Genomic DNA, 6482 nt, shown 5'->3' with positions numbered 1-6482 from the left:
CGTATAACATTATACTCACTAAAGTTTTTCTATTTAATTTCTAACTTCGGAGAGATATATAAATTAGTATTTTAAAACATTTATATAACTATTGTAAATGAGAAAAAAGCCTCAAATCATTTCATATACCAAAAATTTTAAGTAGAAAAAATTAACTCGAGAAAATCTAATTTCTTACTGTCAAAATACTTGAAATAAAGTGTATAATAGTATACTAAAGTAACATGATAAAAACATCATAAAATCAAAGAAAAATATATTTTTACTCTTAACTTTTTAGAAAATCACTAGAATTGAAATCAGATATAAGAGTATAGAAGTCCATTCCATGCTCTACAAAATCTCTAACTGGCTCGACGGATGGAACCTGAGCTTTATCCTCCAAAATCCCTCTCTCTTTTTCTCTCTCCACTCTTTCCTCTTCTTCCCTCCGGCAATGGCTAGGGTGAGGTGGTAGAAATAAAAATGGATGAAGATATTTATTATTTAAAAAACATTAACTTAGCCTAGGCACTGTGGTGCTCGCATCCCTAGAACCGTTGCGCTCAACAGAATATTTCATAATCTCCCAAAATTATTCAAATAGAGGACTTGGCATGATGTGATACAAAATCCATGCGAAAGTAACTTGCTTAAGGAAGTTTGCACTTGTAAATTTTAGAGAGCAATGTTAAGCAAAATCCTCTATTGATGTAGAGAAAAACTCCATTTTAATCTGCTTAGAATCATTTTTAGCCATTGGGCTAATTGAAAATTTTATTCGTCTCAAGGTAAATTATATTTTGTCTATCTCAATTTATAATAATTTAATATGTATAAAATTTTCTAATAAAATTTATATTTTTGTTACCGAAATACGATGATAACTTTTTATTGGTAAAACTTTCATCACTTAAATTTTTATATATTATAAAGATTATGGTTACGAATATTTTAAGTATTTTCTAATTTTTTTATTAATTTATGAATTGAATCCAATTATGCTTTAATTAATAAAATACATCCAAAAATATGTTTATTTATGAAAAAATATGTGAGATAATGTGATGTGTTATTATGTCGGCGTCAGTGGGCGATTGAGATGAGAATCATTTATGCCTGCGCCTGTGGGCAACCAAGGTGTGATTCTATTATATCGATGTCAGTTGGCAACTTAGATGGGATTTGTTATGCTGGAGCAAGCACAAAACTGAGGTGGCCAGCAACAGTGGGCAATCAAGATGGGATTATGTTATACCGGTGCCAGTGGGCGACTGAGGTGGGAATCACTTATGCCGGGGCTGATGGGCTACCGATGTGGGATTCTAATATGAGATGTGTTAAGATGCTGCAAGATGAGGACTATTCTGAAAATTACTATAAGATCTTTGTTTATATTTTAATTTTAGTATAATTCATTGGTTAATTAAATACATTCGATGATAATCAAAAAAAAAATTAATTAAATACATCCGAAGGGATTTCATCAAAATTCAGTTCTAAGTGAGCTTGTTTGAATTTCACATTATTAGAACTACAAATACAGTCATATAAATCCACTTCACTTTTTCGTTTAAAATATCTCTTCATATCTAATATATAATGAAAATCCTATTTAATAAATTTTATACAAAAAATATTTTATTTCATCATATCCAAAGATGATAGTTAAAAAAAAAAAGCTTACCTAAATAAAAAATTGCAATCCTCCCAACACAGTCTACAACTCCAATATAATAGTATCAATTTTATAAACTTCTTATTAACAAAAAAGATTTAAATGTAATAATCAGCTTAACTCAAATACATTCGATGATAATAAAAAAAAAATTAATTAAATACATCCGAAGGGATTTCATCAAAATTCAGTTCTAAGCGAGCTTGTTTGAATTTCACATTATTATAACTACAAATACAGTCATATAAATCCACTTCACTTTTTTCCTTTAAAATATCTCTTCATATCTAATATATAATGAAAATCCTATTTAATAAATTTCATACAAAAAATATTTTATTTCATCATATCCAAAGAAGATAGTTAAAAAAAAGCTTACCTAAATAAAAAATTGCAATCCTCCCAACACAGTCTACTACTCCAATATAATAGTATCAATTTTATAAACTTCTTATTAACAAAAAAGATTTAAATGTAATAATCAGCTTAACTCAACATCAATTGTTTTAATTTTAATTATAAAGTAATGTGATCATCAACTCTACAGTAAAACTTACAAAGTAAATCTTTAGCTTCCAACAGTACTTTGCCTCAAACTTTGGCCTCTACCTATAAATTTTAATTAAAAATAATAGCATAAAAATTAAGAGTTTTATTTATTTGTAGTCGGCAAGAAAGCGGGATGTGAAATCTGAATCATCTTTAGGCGTACTTGAGGTAAATTACTTTTCAAAAATTTTTAAGACACATATGGTAGTTTAGTATGCAGGATTTATTAAGTCAGTGGGGACTCTATTAGCCTCATTGTTGTGTGAGGATAGTTCTCTATATCAAACATCCAATCTCCACACACAAATCATTGAACTCCACTCCAAACTTAAAATCTAATTCATCATTGTGTTTTGTCATGTGATCACATCATTGACTCTAAAATTAGCACTTGACAAACATCTTTGATTGTCATATGATCAACTGATCAATCACTTGATTGTCACCAAATGATTGTAAGTGATATGATCATTTCAAAATCAAAATTTCATAGTCAACTCAAAGCAAAATCAAACTCTAAATCCATCATTTAACAGTCACCACAGTTTGTCATCTGATCATTTAGGGTTTAATAATTGACAGTCAATAACTATCAATGATCTGATCATTTCAAATCCAAAACTCCTTCAAATTATCGATCAAATGAAATCCAAACCAAATCCATTGATTCCCAATGAAAATTCAAAACTTCAAAATCTAATGTTCAAAACCAAACCTAAAATCCTTTGGTCCATAACCTATTTTTGGATAATTTTCAATCACTTCAAACCCCAACCAAATAACCATATATTAACGATCAATCACATGCATATTGATTAGACATGTCTCTATAGTAAACCATATCAATTTAGAGGTATTACAAGTCCCATAACACATTAAACTCAAAGTATATTCCAATACTGCAAAACCTTCAAATATTTACAACATATGTCATTGAATATGACATCTTATGGAATTTGACCTTGGAAGCTTTCCCAAATCCATTAAACATCATCAGTATCATTAGCATAATGTATTGAACCAACATTGAACCCATAGTTGACCATGGTTAACCATGATGCCACATAAACCTTAAACCCTAAAATCTCCTGAAATTGAATTTTCCTTGAACTTCAATATGGGTCAATCAAACCAACCCCTAAAACCTATTCCAACAAATTTCAAATGTGATTTGGAGTGCATTGAACCCAAACTTAAGCCATGGTCAACCCTTGTTGACCAAAAGGCTCTTTAAACCTTTAAAATTATGTTTCATGCATGGAGACATGACCAAATCTTGGGACCACCTTCATTAAACTCAACCCATCATTTTGAATGCATTGATCCAACCCTTGGTTAACCATGGTTGATCAAGTCAATCTTAGTTGACCAAAAGGTCCCTTAAGCACTCAAACATGTATATTATACCAAATGACCTCTTCATTACATGGAATTTACTTATTCCAACAAGTTCTAAATCACATTTGAAATGAGTTGGACCACACTTTGAACCCTGGTCAACCCTAATTGAGCAAAATGTATTAAGCACTTAAAAATTCAAAACCAATAATTTTGACATAATTAATGCATCCAAACCTATAAGGATTGTCTATTGAGTCTCCAAGGGTCACCTAAAAAGTTTTAGCTTATGGGCCCATCTAATTTAACGACATGGGGTGAATCAAGTGAACCCAAAAGAGTTTACTTGAACCAAATTCAAATCCTTGTGAAATTAAATTACCTAAACAGCTATAGTAGGTGTATCTTGACCAAATATACCTAGCTCAGTAAGCTCAACCCATGAGTTTACTTGGATCAACCAATTGAGCTAACCCAAACCCTCTAAAACCCAAATTCTTGTGCTCATTAGCAACCTAGCCTAAATTGGGCCCAATACTCTAGAACATTCATTATACATGGCATAGCCAGCTCTTACCCATATAGATGGTTGATGTGGCAAGAATCTTCAAAATAAACTCTCTTAAATGATTGGTTCAATTATAATTTTCCTAATAATAAATCGTGTGAGATTAAAATTTTTAGAATTTTTCCTTGCAGCCTATTAGATTATCTCTAACTGAAATGGTGGTTGATTATTACTTAGGCATGAATTTGGCTCTTGGATCTAATTTCTCTCTCCTATAATACCCCTAAATTTGTTGAAGTGAGGTTTAGTACATTGCATTCCTTAGCTTCACACAAACTCCCTTAAGCCTTACATAACCTTATATAAAAGTTCAAGTGATGAGTTCTAAGAGAGAAGAGAGAGAAATTCTTTCCACTCAAACAACTCTCCATCTCGTGGATTTCAAATCAGGAGGTCTTAAAGGAAGATAATGAGAACCTCTCTAGGAGTCCATAAAGCCCAAGAATAAAGGATTTCACCATATGGATCAATGTATTTGCCCAACTCTAGCTTAAATATTCAAATCAAAATAACTTTTATGAAAAGTGCTTTTCAAAGTAATTAAACACTTCCCCACAATTCATCTAATTTTGGGGAAGTTATGTTTCAAATTTAATGACATTTGGATCACTATGCAAAAAGATATTCAACTTCTTCCATTTATATTCGATTTTCTGGATTGATCGTATTGTAATATCTAAATATCATAAAGTACGATCGTGCTGAGTCACTTAAGTGGAACACATGGCACATTCCATAGATCACATGTGTAGTAAAGGCCATTTTGCTCCCAAGTTCGTCTGGACGAAGTTGGATCATCCGGGACGATCGGTACAGGTTGTGCAGGAAAACATGTTTGGCTGCATGCTTCGTCTAGACGAAAGTCGGATCGTTTGGACTAAATTTTTACAGAGCCAAGTCGTCCAGGGACGGTAATTAATCTCGTCTGGACGAAATTCGTCCAGAGCCAAATCGTCCCGGGACGAAGTTGCGATCGTCCGGGACGATCAGTTTGGATATATATAGAAATGAGATATTTTGAAGAGAGAGAAAAGCCCAGGAGAGAGAAAAACGAAGGAAAAAGAAGGAAAAGTGATTTTTGGGCGACTCCCGTCCGTTTTCGTCCATTGCAGTAGTTCAAGAAATTGGTGTACGCAAGGTAAGGCACATTCCACCTTTCTCAATTTTCAGAATGGTGAAGTTTGAACGATTTTTCTGTCCGAATTTCATTTTCGTTAGCGAATTTCGTCTGTATTTTTCGATTGGTTCAGTTTTTACCGCGTAACTTTTGGTATGTTTCTGAGGTGCCGAGTGCGCACGTTTTAATTATTTTCTGAAGAATTTTAACTGGATAGTTTTGATTCGGCGGTGTTTTATTTTGATTGTAATTTCTGATGAAGTCTGAAATTGTCTGGGTAGTAGAATAAAAGTCTTGCAATATTTTTGTGAATATTCTATGCTAATTTGGTAATTTTTTTAATTTAGAAATTTTTGTGTAAATTCGTATACTGCCGTTATGCCGCTGGATTTTTGTACGATTTTTGAAATTGTCCGGATTTGTTCTGAAATGACATGATATGATTGTGTGTTATGAAAAGAGAGTTATAAGGGATCAGGATCCTGTAAGATCCTGTCTGTGTCAGGGAAATCTGAAATGAGCTCTAAAATTTGAAAACAAGTTCTGTTCCGGATCCGATGATAAGTTCTGTTCTGGTGCTATAAGCACATCTGTTCTGGTGCCATGAGCACAAAGGGAGGTATAAGGGGCCAGAATCCGAGAGATTCTGTCAGTGTCTAGGAAGGGAGGTATAAGGGGCCAGAATCCGTTGAGATTCTATCAGAGTCAGGGAATCTGTTCTAACTTTTGATATGTTCTAAATTGATATGATTTCTAATTTCCGTACGATTTTGATATGATTTATGATTCTGATACGATTCTGTTCTGTTCTGATTTGATCTGATCTGTATGATTCTATTCTAATTTAATTTCTGGAATAATGATTTCTGTGATTTTTGTTCTGTTCTGATTCGATATACGATTCTGTTGATCTGATTCTGTACGAATTTTTGTCTGATGTGTTTGATGTGGATTCTGAGGATTTTGATTGGAGGTTTGATGTCTTGCTGAGCTGTTATAGCTCATCCTTATTTTATGCATGGTTTTTAGGTTCTGGAAAGGGAAGGAAGTCTTGGAGTAGGAGTTCAGAGTCTGATCTGTTATAGGTATTTTGTACTTTTAATTTTTGTACAGTCATGACTTTTCTGTTCTATTTTTCTTTCTGCCTGAAAGCCATGAGCTGTATTTGTATATGATTTTTTTGGAGGAAGAAAAAGATAGATGATCTGTTCCGCTGCATTTTGATGTTTATAGTAGCTCTGTGTGTCTGTTTC

The sequence above is a fragment of the Dendrobium catenatum genome, unplaced genomic scaffold (assembly GCF_001605985.2).
Source record: "Dendrobium catenatum unplaced genomic scaffold, ASM160598v2 original_scaffold_83099, whole genome shotgun sequence".
In the NCBI taxonomy this organism is placed as follows: Eukaryota; Viridiplantae; Streptophyta; class Magnoliopsida; order Asparagales; family Orchidaceae; genus Dendrobium; species Dendrobium catenatum.
The sequence above is the reverse complement of the archived record's forward strand: the minus strand, read 5'-3'. Positions refer to the sequence as shown.